Source organism: Lampetra fluviatilis, chromosome 9, assembly GCF_964198595.1.
Source record: "Lampetra fluviatilis chromosome 9, kcLamFluv1.1, whole genome shotgun sequence".
Taxonomy (NCBI): Eukaryota; Metazoa; Chordata; class Hyperoartia; order Petromyzontiformes; family Petromyzontidae; genus Lampetra; species Lampetra fluviatilis.
In genome coordinates, this window is record NC_136283.1 from 13,029,908 (window position 1) to 13,043,151 (window position 13,244).

Sequence of the window (13,244 nt, forward strand, 5' to 3'; positions counted from 1 at the left end):
TCATCCCAGCGCCGCGCGTTCCTGTTTACACTCTACACAGACAAAGGTCCCCCATGTAGCCTTAACAGACTGGTCGGGCAAGTGCTGTGAGCGAAGGCCGGCACCTGCACACGTGGCGGTGGGGGAGGCCAACGCCACGCGCGGCCGCCATTGTCTCCCCAGTGGCGATGGTTACACACCGCACCAGGTATTCATTCGAGGCTGAGTCGACCTAGGGGAGGCCCCGCACCTGTACAGATAATCGTCACCGGCGTTGGCCGTGAGCGGGAATCGAACTCGTGTCGCCGGGTTCGTAGCACGGCGCGCCGCTCCCCACACTCTACGAAGCGGGCACACACACATACACATACATACACACACACAAATACACACACACACACATACACATACATACACACACACAAATACACACACACACATACACACACATACATACACACACAAATACACACACACACGCACTGTGCGCCACTGACCTCTGTTACTCCCTCTGGTAGAAGCTTCCCTGCATTAGGAGTGAGTCTACGGTTTCCCTGCTTGCGAACTTGATTCATAACCATGGTGGTGGTGATGATGGTGGTGGCGATGATGATGATGGTGGTGGTGATGATGATGATGGTGGTGGTGGTGGTGATGATGGTGGTGGCGGCGGTGATGATGATGGTGGTGGTTACGGTGAATGGATGACCGAGTCTCTTGAAAGCAATGTTTTGCACCATATATTCCACGCAAACCACCTTCCCTCGTGGTTGTGGTGTGCAGTCTTGAGACGCAGCTGCATTGAGACGCTATTGCAGACATCCACGTCGTAGCTTGCACATGAGTGCACCTTCCAGCCTTTGAACGCGGCGATGATGAAGTTGATAATGACCGACCATGACTTTGCAAGAATATGAAAACACCCAACATAGAGCATGATACAAAGACAAAGATCCCCTGTATAGCCTGGAGCAGACTTGGGGAAAGTGCCGTTAGCAAAGCGCCTAAGAACGGCACGGCACACGAGGGGGGGGGGGTTGGTGGGGGTGTCCAACACCACACTGGACCGCCTTTGTCTCCCCAGTGGCGATTTTTTTTTGCACACCACACCAGGTACTCATTTCCGGCCAAGTCGACCTAGGGGTGACCCCTGGACCAGTTCAAATATTCACCGTCACCGGTCGTGAGCGGCGGATCGAACTCGGAGCGCAGCGCGCTAACCACTACGCCACCGCTCCCCATATGGCCAATATCCCGTCCCGTGTCCTATAAAGCACCCACACAAACCACAACCAGCGCCGCTCATGGCATGGCTATGTGCAAACACCCACACAGCAAGCCCCCCCCCCCCCCTTGCACAGTAAGGTAAACGATGGTGCTACACACACACGCGCGCACACACACATTCACTTGCACAATTACGACGGTAATGATGATGTGCGTGCACGCGCCACAGTTCAAAGGGATGTGTGTCCAGACGACACCCTCCATGCCACTGGAGTGGCGCGACTCCACCCCACGGAGTCCAGGCAACAGCACCCGGACCCCCTCCCCCCGGCCCCTCGGGAATCCTGGCACCCAATAGTCCCCGAGACTTTAAAATCTCCGCAATAAATGCCGCAATTAATTGTTTGTGTGCCCATGATTGTGGGTTATTTTTATTTTTATTCACATCCCCTCCCACCTCCTGCCCCACCCCACCCCCGTAATTCGCTTCAAGACGAGGCCAATTAGACACCGCCGCCAATTATGTGTCTTAAAACGAGCTTTAACAGACAGCCGCATACTCACGACGGCGGACAGAGAGAACGCGGGACACGGTGGGGGGACACGGGCAGACAGCTGGGCAAACAGGCACAGATAGACACGATGAGAGGACACGGGGAGATCATGCGGCACATAGACGCGCAAAGACACGGGGAGATGATTAGACACTTTGCCACACAGCGAGATGGAGAGACAGCCAGAGACACATAAGACACAGATCGAGAGAGACAGCGAGAGACACATAGACACACACAGACAGGGAGAGACGCGTAGAGATGTGGAGAGACGTGGGCAGACACCTCGAGACACAGATAACCAAAAAATACGGAGAGTCACCTAGAGACACATATACAGGCACGAAGAGATGTCTTTAGACACGCCGACACAGAGGCATGGAACGAGCCAGCTATAGAGACACGACAGATGTTTACATGGACCGAGGGGGGAGGTCAAATTTCCAAAATGTGACTTTTTAAAACTTTAACTCCCGTCCCAGTTCGCCCGGACCTGTGCGATTGGCTCCCGTTGGGCCACGTGACCTTTTTAAGGTCGACGCCAAGGCAACCCAGGTCCAAGAAGTCAGTTCACGCGGGCGGATGGAATTCGAGCGAGCACAGGTCAGAGCTGGCCTTTGAAATGGAGGCCATCACCATCGCCCCCCCCCCCCCCCAGTCAGTCAAGAAGCATCCCCCCACCAACACACTGAGTGTCCCACTAAACATGTGTGGGAAAGAGCTTCATAGCTCATCGGATTTCTCCAGGATAAAGATTCCGAAAGAGATTCTGTGTAACGTGAGCGACAACAACCGCCCCCTCTCCTCCTCCTCCTCAAAAGTCCCAAACAACAGCCAAGCAATAAACTTACTGCAACACAGCATCACGTTATTAGTAGTAGTAGTAGAAGCATATTATTACACTTGTTTACCAAGGGGGGCAAGCTTCGTTGAATCTTCCAGACTCTTTTAGAGGCGGGTCCCTGTCAGGTTCTCACAGTGTGGGGGGGGGGGTCGACGTCACTGCTACTGCTGCTGCTGATGTTTGTGTGTGATCCCGATTGAGTAAATATGCAGGCAATTTTTCGCCATTGGAATGTTTGGCCAATACCAGTGAGAATGTATGGGCTTGTTTTTTATTGTCTATGGGAGGAAACCGGAGGATCCGACGGAAGCCCGCGCAAAACAGGGGGGAGAATGTAAACTAAATAAACAAACTAAATTACTTTTATTTTACCAGGTAAGGGCCCAAATGAGCTCTTTTCAGAAGCGACCTGGCCACAAATGATAGCTCAACAAAGTAGCTTATCACGGGTAAAATTAAAGCAGCCAAATACTATAAACGCGTGATGTTGATTCTAAATGTGGAGGGGAAAACCGGAGGAAATCCACACCGGGAGAGGGAGAGATGCAGACTCAAAACATACAGCAGGCATCAGGGTCGGGATCTAACCCACGACCTCCTGTATACCAGGCGAGGTAGTTAACATCTCACCACCGACAGAGAGACACGCAAACTCCAAATATACAGGCGTCAGGGTCGGGATCGAACCCACGACCTCCTGTATACCAGGCGAGGTAGTTAACATCTCACCACTGAGAGAGACACGCAAACTCCAAATATACAGCGGGTGTCAGGATCGGGATCAAACCCACGACCTCCTGTATACCAGGCGAGGTAGTTAACATCTCACCACTGAGAGAGACACGCAAAATCCAAATATACAGCAGGCGTCAGGGTCGGGATCGAACCCACGACCTCCTGTATACCTGGCGAGGTAGTTAACATCTCACCACTGAGAGAGAGACACGCAAACTCCAAATATACAGGCATCCGGGTTGTGCTCGAACCCACGACCTCCTGCACACCGGGCGAGGGAGTTAGTTAACATCTCGCCACACACTCCCATACAGGAAGTATCCCGAGTCTGGAATCAAACCCAGGTGCCTCCTTGCTGCAAGGCAACGCGTGTTACACCACGGGGCTGCACTCTCTGCACTAATCACTGTAATAACCTCACTACTGTACTGCAATTCGACACACAGTTGGCCGAGAGAGGTATTATTGTTTAAACATGTATTCCTAACTAAATCAACACAAGCACACCCATACAGACACGCTGTAGATCTACGCACAAATATACATACACACAGTCGTACTTGTGCACGCAAGCATATGCCCACGCGCGCACAAAGGCACACCTGCACACAGGTATACACACACGCACACCTAGAAAGACGAAGATCCCCCGTGTAGCCTTACCAGACCGTTGGGGCAAGTGCTGTTAGCGAGCACCTACGAAGGGCGGCACAGCACACGAATGGGGTGGGTGGCCAGCACCACGCCCTGCCGCCTTTGTCTCCCCGGTGCTAATGCTTACACACCGCACCAGGTACTCGTTGAAGGGTGATTTGACCGAGGGGAGGGCCCAAGGAGTTCAAATATTCGCCAGCGTTATTGCTCGTGACCAGACATCGCACTCGGGTCGCCGCGCTCGTCGTTAAGTGCCCTGACCACTGCAATACCGCTCTCTCCCCACACACTCACAAACTCACTCACACACACAAACACTCACACAAACACTCACACACACACTCACACACACAAACACTCACACAAACACTCACACACACACACTCACACACACAAACACTCACACAAACACTCACACACTCACACACACAAACACTCACACAAACACTCACAAACACACTCACACACACAAACACTCACACCTGTCACCTGCTCCACGCCTCCCATTAAACCCAGGCTTTGGGTCGCGTCCAGGTGAGACGTCACAGTGTGGAGGAGGAGGAGGGGTGGTGGGAGTGAGAGGGGGGGGGCCCTCATCAGCGATCCACACCACCACCGCCCCATCGCCATGGTGACACGGCGCTCACAGCGTCAGAATCTAAAAATACCGAGATCTGTTTGTGCTGCAAAGAGGGCACAGAGGCAGCGGAATCGACACGCGGCGCGCACGGCACCACCTCCACCTCCTCCTCTCTCCCTTCCAGCCCACGCAGCTCGTACCTGCTGCCGACAGGAGCCAGCCACCTACCCTACCGAGCATCTGTCTGAAGAACCACCTCACTCCCCCCCCACCACCAGCACAACACGTCCAGTAATAATATAGATGATAACTCTCGCTACGGCTGTGGGTTTGCTCTCGTCACACCGCGACTGCTCCGTTCTGCCAGCGTCCCGGCAATAATTCGGAAGGAAATTAATCTTTTCGCACAGGGCACGGCCACCCGCACCACCCACACACCACCCACCCACACACCACCCACCCACACACCACCCACACACCACCCACATACCACCCACACACCACCCACACACACACCACCCACACACCACCCACACACCACCCACACACACAACCCACACACCACCCACACACACACAACCCACACACCACCCACACACCACCCACACCACCCACACACCACCCACACACCACCCACCCACACACCAGCCACACACACACCACCCACACACCACCCACACACGACCCACACCACCCACACACCACCCACGCACACACCACCCACACACCACCCACACACCACCCACCCACACACCATCCACACACCACCCACCCACACACCACCCACACACCACCCACACACCACCCACCCACACATCACCCACACAACCCACACACCACCCACACCCTACCCACACACAACCCACACCCTACCCAGTGAACAGGGCCAAGAGGGAGGTAAGAGAGAGAGAGAGAGAGGCATGGCAGCCAAGGTGACGAGGTTGGCCTCTCGTCGTCGTCGTCGTCACCGAGCCGCGCACAGCCCCAGCCTCGTCGCGACTCCCCGCGACTCCGCTCGGAGACACAAAACAAAATGTTATTCCGTCCATAGCTCGAACATTCTACAAACAAAAGTCACAGCACCCCCCCCTCCTCCAGTCACAGGCGGCACCGTCAGCCAGTGACGTCACACGCCACACGTCACAGGCGGCACCGTCAGCCAGTGACGTCACACGCCACACGTCACAGGCGGCACCGTCAGCCAGTGACGTCACAGGCGGCTCACTTTGCTGCTGGTGAAGCGGTGGAGCGAGCGCAGTGAGAAGCTGACCTCGGAGGCCACTGTGGGCGAAAGCGACGATAATGGCGGCGGTGCGTGGGGCGAGGGAGTACACGGGCACACACGGCGATGAGTACACGGATGCAGGAACTCAGATGTGAGCAGTACACAGGCACACGGTTCGTGTTAAGAAGCAGAAGGCAGTGTGGGTGGGTCACCTTGGCTGCGTACCAATTTAGTAGCATTGGTTTAAGAAGATACACACACCCTGCTGATGGGATTAGCTCTATGGGGAATGCATTCGGAGAGATTAATTCAGGTGAATCCTCACCGAGAGAAACATCGTGGACGATGCTTAAGACGATCACCACCTCAACAGCATTTCCTCCCTTTTGTCACAAATCACCAGTTCAGATTGAAGCTTTCGTGACTGCAGGAATCCATACTCTTTGGTTCTTTCGGTAAAGTCACGTCGGTAGAAAATATCACCAATTATTGCAGTCGATATCCGGAGCTCCAAGGATCACTCTGCCATTCTCATCACCACCACCGTCCTCGTCCCGATGGAGGTCTTTCTCTCCCCTTGGGTCGTCAACCTCTGGCTGCCACCCAAATGCCCGTCTCAAGTCACCTTCCCTCCTCCTTCTCCAGCCTGCACACAAGTCCCCACCCATCACAACACTCTACTTCCCCCGATTACATTTGCCTGCCACACTATCTCGACAAATTCTATCCTGAACCTTCAAGTTGCTTACCCTATCCCAAGTTGCTTGCCCAGATATTCCCAGCAACCTCCACATGTACCCATGACCCAAGAAGGCGGGAAGGGACATCTTGTATAGTTTCACAAATTCAATCTCGCGTCATTCGGCCGATTGAAGATCAACGTTTTCCCGCATTATTTCACCGCCGATTTGTGTTTCGTATCTCGATCGCGTCGATGGCCTTGGCGGCATCACGACGACCGCCGCCGCTTCCAGAGCCCAGGAAATTGGCGTCCCAGCGGCACCCCGACGCAGGAAATGGCACGGGGAGGGCGCCACGTGCACCGCAGAGAAGCGGCGCAGACAAAAGCGTGGGGTTCGCTCCGATCGCCCAATACTCGCTCTTCCAAAACCACACTTCCTGAACGAGAGCTTGCTCTGCTCCACCATCCCCGCCCCCACTCCCCGGATGTACACGCTCTGGCTTCCTTCAGTGTGGGGGTGGAGGTGGAAAGGCCGGGGTGGTGGGAGGGAGGGAGAGCTGGTGGTATCGAGAGCGGCACCGCCACATGTCAACCACATCGTCCCCACCCACCCCACCCGCCACCAACTCGGAACCCGCCCACAAACTCACAACCCCTCGACTCCTCAAGCCAATTCCCTTATCTCGCACACCCACAAAACCCGAAAACGCACGCCATGCCACCCGCCTCAGTTAAGTTTCCTACAGTATATGAAACTGCTGCAGTATATAAACCTATTTTAAAGTGTTATTAACCCGGATTAAGTTGTATTTTTACTGGTCCTGTGGTCAACTGGAACGTATTATGGGCTGTTACTCAACTAAGCGAGGGCCCGGTCTGCGAACGTGTCGCGAGGCGACAGACCGACAGACTCAGACTCTTACAGACACGTACATCATGTGCCCCATTCGCGTGAAAGGAAACCAACTCTAAGCCACAGCAATAGAATGGCTATATCACTCCCGACTGAATCTCGAATGGTTTCTCTTCATTGGTCGTATGAAATAATCCCGAACGGCCACTGTGAACACATTTAAATAAATATCCAATTGAACCTCAACTTGTTTTGGTCTACAGCTCCAGCCTTGAGCTGCAGTTCAGAGGCTATCAATCTACGGGCTCCGGTAGAGAGCCCCGATTCTGGAACTCCAGTCTGGTTACAGCCAATCACTCCTGACTCCACTGCTAGCTTGAGGCCCCATCCTACGTGGAACACAACCCCCTCCAAAATCACACTCCACCTAATTAAATCACAAAACACCGTTAATCAAATTAACCAAGTGAACTTTTCATTGTAGAATGCACAAACGTAACCGGCGTGTGAGTGCTGAATTGCGGTGGTGGTGTTTTTGAGTTACATATTTTAACTTTCATCCCGGTTATTTTCCAATCCCGCTATCAGCGTCACGTTGCCATGAGAACTTTCCACACAAAACTCGAGCGCAAAAGCCGTGCATAGTCATTCCCGCGTGAAGAGAGTGGCCCACGGAAGATGACATTGCAGAACTACTTCTGAGCATCCTTCAAATAGCCTCTTATCCACGATTGTCACGTAGCAATTCCAAGTAAATAAGTTAAGGGCAACGATTTGCCAAATTCAAGCGAGAAATACGTTTAACGAAATTGCGTTTTTTGTGCATTCTCGTTGGTGACTGGGCTGACACAATCACCTTGCTACGCTTGAGAAGCCAGCCATCACGACGGAGGGCAATGCGTGTGCGTGTGCGTAGGGTAGTGTGGCGGTTAGCGCGCTGCTGAGCTACGAGCCTGGTGACCGAGTTCGATTCCCGCTCATGGCCAACATTATTTACGATTATCTGAACCGGTCCTGGGCCTCCCCTAGGTCGACTCAGCCTCAAATAAGTACTTGGTGTGATGTGTAAAAACATCGCCACTAAGGAGACCATGGCGGCCGGGCGTGGTGCTGGCCACCCATCCCCTCGTGTGCCACTTTGGCCTTCATAGGTGCTACTCGCTAACCACACTTGCCCGGACTGTATGTTAAATCTGTACGGGGGATCTTGTCTTTCCATGCGTCACCGAAATTTGTTTCAAAGTAATTTGCAGCTCTAACGAGAATTGGACACCACACTCACGCCCTGTTTACAGGCAACGGTGGAAGTTTCACATTTGAGTGACCGAATTGGGTAATTCCGCAGAAGAGTACAGTGGTTGTGGATGTTGTTTGGTGTCTTGTGGGTGTTTTTCTATTTTTAAAGCGAGCGGACTGAAACACAGGTGCCAACGTGTGCTACCCGCGTGGGTGGGTGTGTGTACGTGTGCGTGGGTGCGTGTGCGAGCGAGCGAGTCAAAGTGCGTGCACGTGTAGCACGTCACCTCTGACGGAATTTCAAAAAATGCGGAACTGCCGTTTCCAGGATGACGGATCCCGCATGAAGCACGCCCCCCCCCCCCCAATTGCTTTCTCGCTCCGGCTAGCTGCCCACGGAATGGTCACCACACACGGGTTTAATTCCGTAGGCACCCACCTGCCACTTACACCGAGTTACACTGATACCAAGTGAGATTGACACAGCGTTACATGGACAATGAATTACACCGACACATCGTTACACTAATGTTGAGTTGCAATGAGACTCGGTTAAACCAGTTTCAGTGTAACTCGGTTTCAGTCTAACCATGACACAGAGTTACCCTGAGACTGGGTTAGACTACCCCGCCAGAGCACACCACTCACAGTGAGTTACACGGACACCGGCTGACGTTGAAATGAGACTGGGTTACACCGACACCGAATTACGCTGACAAAGTTGCAGCGATACCGAGTGACAATGAATCAGAATGTTGATTTCGACTGGAGGTAATCCGGATTTCAATCGGCACTGAGTTGCACTGACAACACACGACACTGACTGACCACGAGTTGCACCGGACTGGGTTACACAGACACAGAGGGACGCTGACACTGCGACTGGGTTTCACCACAGCTCAAAGTCCAAAACTGCATATTTTCAGCGAGCCACGGAATTCAAGTGTGCTCTCAAGTTGCTCCCTTGGCGCTGCATTTCCGCTGCCACTTTCGAACTGGAGGCCGACTTCTCTCTCTCTCTGGGCCGGCCTCGCTTCACGGCCCGGGGCCTGAGCTCACAAAACTCAGAATATCGGGCGGCGCATGAATACGAAACAGAACAATACAATATTTGACCAGATAGGGCCCACTTGATCTTTTTAAGACGTGACCTGGCCACAAATGATATCTCAACGAAGCGGCTTATCACGTGGAAATGTATAGCAGCCAAATACTCTAAACGCATGTTTCTAAACTTGTAGATAAAAACCGGAGGCCACGGGGAGAACATGAAAAACTCCAAATATACAGGTGCGAGGGTTGCGATCAAACCTACGACCTCCTGCATATATATAACCCACGACTTAATAAACACGTAACCATTAAAAATGTAGTCGGGCGGCACATTTAACAATTAACCTTGTGAGCAATGCGGTCATGAACTTGTTCGTACAGGCTTTTCTGGGAGAGTCAAACTCGGATGTGTTTCTGGGAGAAATCCTGTCCCAAGCCGCGTGGACGACTCAAGTAGCTTAGGACACCACCTCATGTTGTCTCAACTCGACATAGGGCCAGGTTAAGTCGACCCAACTCGACTTAAGAGTTCGCTGTCGAATGTTGCGTAAGCTAATTACAATTCTGGCTGTCGCCTGATGAGGCTGGGGTTGTAATTAGCGGCGAAAACGTCACAGTACTCGAATTGTAAATGTAGTGGGTTTACTCTCCAGCACACCGGTGTGCTGAACTAGTAACTAATTGGCATGTCGTGACAAACCTTACTAATTGGCCGTGTCGGGTGGTGGCGGCGGGTTTAACTACACATTTATATTTACGCAATCCAACCCAAAAAAACCTCTATTATGGCTAATTACTCACGTCCGATAGGCGAAAATTGTAAACAAATCGATCGTCGCACGCACAAATCCACCCGCGAATCGAGAGCGCAAGCATTAGTTCTTAACGGTCGCTGACCCCGGGGGACATCGTTACATAAATGACACGGTTACACAAACACCGGGGCTTGGCCCAAATCTGCATCATAATACCAGGAATCACCAGCACCACCCCCCTCCCCGCACCGTAGCAGCGCTCAACTCCCACCGGCACCCATCTTCGTCGCACTGCACCTGGGATTAGTTACACCGGCAGGTGACAACAGGCAGCGCAGCCAAACCACCGCCGCTCCACCGGTGGGGAGTGTGGGGAGGGTGGGCGCACCGGGGTACGAACAGGTTGGTTCCCAGCGAGGAGGAACGGCCACACGAGCCTCGTCCAACGAGAGACGAAAACTGCCGCGGAAGAGTCGCGAGCCGAGATCAACGCGTGGGCAGCGGGGGGGGGCAAACGATGACGGCCACTGCGGCTCCGTACGCCGACTCAACCGTACGGGCCAAAGCTCAGGTTAATCTGGCTCCTCCCGCTGCCGCCGCCGCTGCTGCTACTGCTGCTGCTGCAAGCGTGCGGCAAAAAAAACACACGCCACAAAAACAACAAAAAATGCAACCAGTATAAAGGCGCTTGGGCGTGCTTTGTTTTAATTTAATAACATTTCTGAGAAATTACGTTTTATGAAATGTTCCGTGGCGCTAACGGAGTGTTCTGGACGTCGTGTCCCATTCCAGAGCTGCAGAGGACGAGAAGCGTTTGCATCACACAGCCACGACCGCCACAATCACCACGACCACCAACTACATCCCCCCCCACTCACCCGGCCAATGCCTCCCACCTACACTCCCCGCACTCCTTCCTTACCCCCCCCCTCTCCTTCCTTCCCTCTCTCTCATTCCACCCCTCTCTCTCTCTCCTTCCTTCCCACTCTCCCCACTCTCTACACTTCCCAATCCCACCACACATGCGCCCTGTGCGGACGAAACCATTCCGGCAACCTATTGCCTTTGACCTCTTCTCTCGCACCCCCCTCCCCCAGTGGGGATGATGGTACAGCCCGGGCTGAGAACAGCAGCCACCTTTAACCTCTGGCAGTAGCCAATCACGGGCGGCCGATTGGGGGCAGCCGATCTGCCAACAGCCAATCAGCGCTCCGATCCGCAGTAGATTTTTTTTTGTCCGCTGTTTTTATTTTTTATATTTTTTATATTTATTTCTCCTTAATGAACTCTGCAAAATGCACTCTGCAACCACGGCAACCAGACCGGCCACTGCAAAAAGATATATATATCTGTCAATCTACAAGAAGCTACTGGGGGATGGGCACACAAGATGGACAAGGAAGACACACACACAGCAGACAATGCAGTCAGACAGACTCACGCTACAGAGCCTCCACAGGCAGACACAGATACAAATATACCCAGAGACGGACACTGACACACACACAGGTAGACAGACTAGCATATGCTGGCATAGACACACATAGACAGAGGCAGCACACCAAAAGCCACCAAACCACAACCCCCCTGTCGCACCACTTGGAATGCCCCAACCACTCACCACCAAAATGCCGGTCACAGTTGTGGCACCATCGCCGCTATGATGCCACGGTCTGTCCCACCGTGAGCTCTGTGTCTGCACATGGCAACTCCCTCTCTCTCTCTACTACTCTATGTGTGCGTGTGCATGTGTGTACGTGTGTCTACGTGAGTGTGTGTGTGTCCTCTCTCTCTCCACTCCCTGATCTCTCTCCTCCCTCCCTCTTCGCCGCCGCCGCCTCCTCCTCCCAGCCAAGGCACAATAATAACGCGAGCGCCGCATGCATTATTCATGTTAATCTCTCGCTCGCGTTGCCTGGCGACTCCCGCATGACCTCCCGGGGAGCTAGTGAGTGAGCAAAGCCTGGAGGCACGGGGAGGGGAGAGAGAGAAAGACGGGGAGGAGGAGGAGGGGAGGGACACGGAGGGACGGGGAGAGAGGAGGAGGAGAGAGAGGACACGAGCGGGTGGCGAAGAGAGAGGATTGAAATAAATATAAAACATCAGGGTTAAGGAGGTGGGGGGGGATGAGATGTGTGTGGAGAGGCGAGGTGGGGACGTGTGTGTGTGTGGTGTGTTGTAGCCTGTGGCGTCGTCTGTGTGCGCGTGTCATGGCACTTGCTGCAACAGTGTGTTGCTACTCGGAGGCTGCACGGGGGAATCTTCTTCTTACGATCAGAGGAAACAAGAAGATGCTCGGTGTAGCTGGCACTTTGCTTCGTTCATCATTTAGTTTTTTTGGGGTTTTTATAATGCTTTGCTTTATGTAACCCTTTTAAATGAAAGATTTCACAATGTCACTCTCTGCTCTCCTTACCCCTACCCTCTCTCTCTTACCCCCTCTCTCTCTACCCCCTCTCTCCCTACCCCCTCTCTCTCTACCCCCTCTCTCCCTACCCCCTCTCTCCCTACCCCCTCTCTCTCTACCCCCTCTCTCCCTACCCCCTCTCTCCCTACCCCCTCTCTCCCTACCCCCTCTCTCTCTACCCCCTCTCTCCCTACCCCCTCTCTCTCTACCCCCTCTCTCCCTACCCCCTCTCTCTCTACCCCCTCTCTCTACCCCCTCTCTCCCTACCCCCTCTCTCTCTACCCCCTCTCTCTCTACCCCCTCTCTCCCTACTCCATGTCAACGCTCCCCCTTCGTGTGACGGCCTTAATAGGCGCTCGCTAACAGCATTTGCCACCAACAGGCTCTTACAGGAGACACGTGGGGGGGGAGCGGTGGCGCAGTGGTTAGCGAACTTGGGCCACGAAACCGGCCATCTGCT

At 53.5% G+C, this 13,244-nt stretch overlaps 1 protein-coding gene across 8 annotated transcripts in view; it reads right to left on the minus strand.

Annotated features, from left to right (window-relative positions):
* LOC144934227 (zinc finger MIZ domain-containing protein 1-like) overlaps positions 1 to 12,219 on the minus strand; it is a 45,419-nt gene extending 33,200 nt beyond the window's left edge. For 2 of the 8 annotated variants that reach the window (XM_078859842.1, XM_078859838.1), the window contains exon 1: positions 11,999 to 12,218. The gene's annotated coding sequence lies outside the window, so the exon portion shown is untranslated. Of the gene's footprint in view, positions 1 to 4,482; positions 4,612 to 10,765; positions 10,924 to 11,110; positions 11,213 to 11,255; positions 11,274 to 11,998 lie in introns of those variants that run through there. The other 6 variants (XM_078859841.1, XM_078859843.1, XM_078859840.1 and 3 more) reach the window with 6 other exon arrangements.
* Positions 12,220 to 13,244: the final 1,025 nt, after the last annotated feature.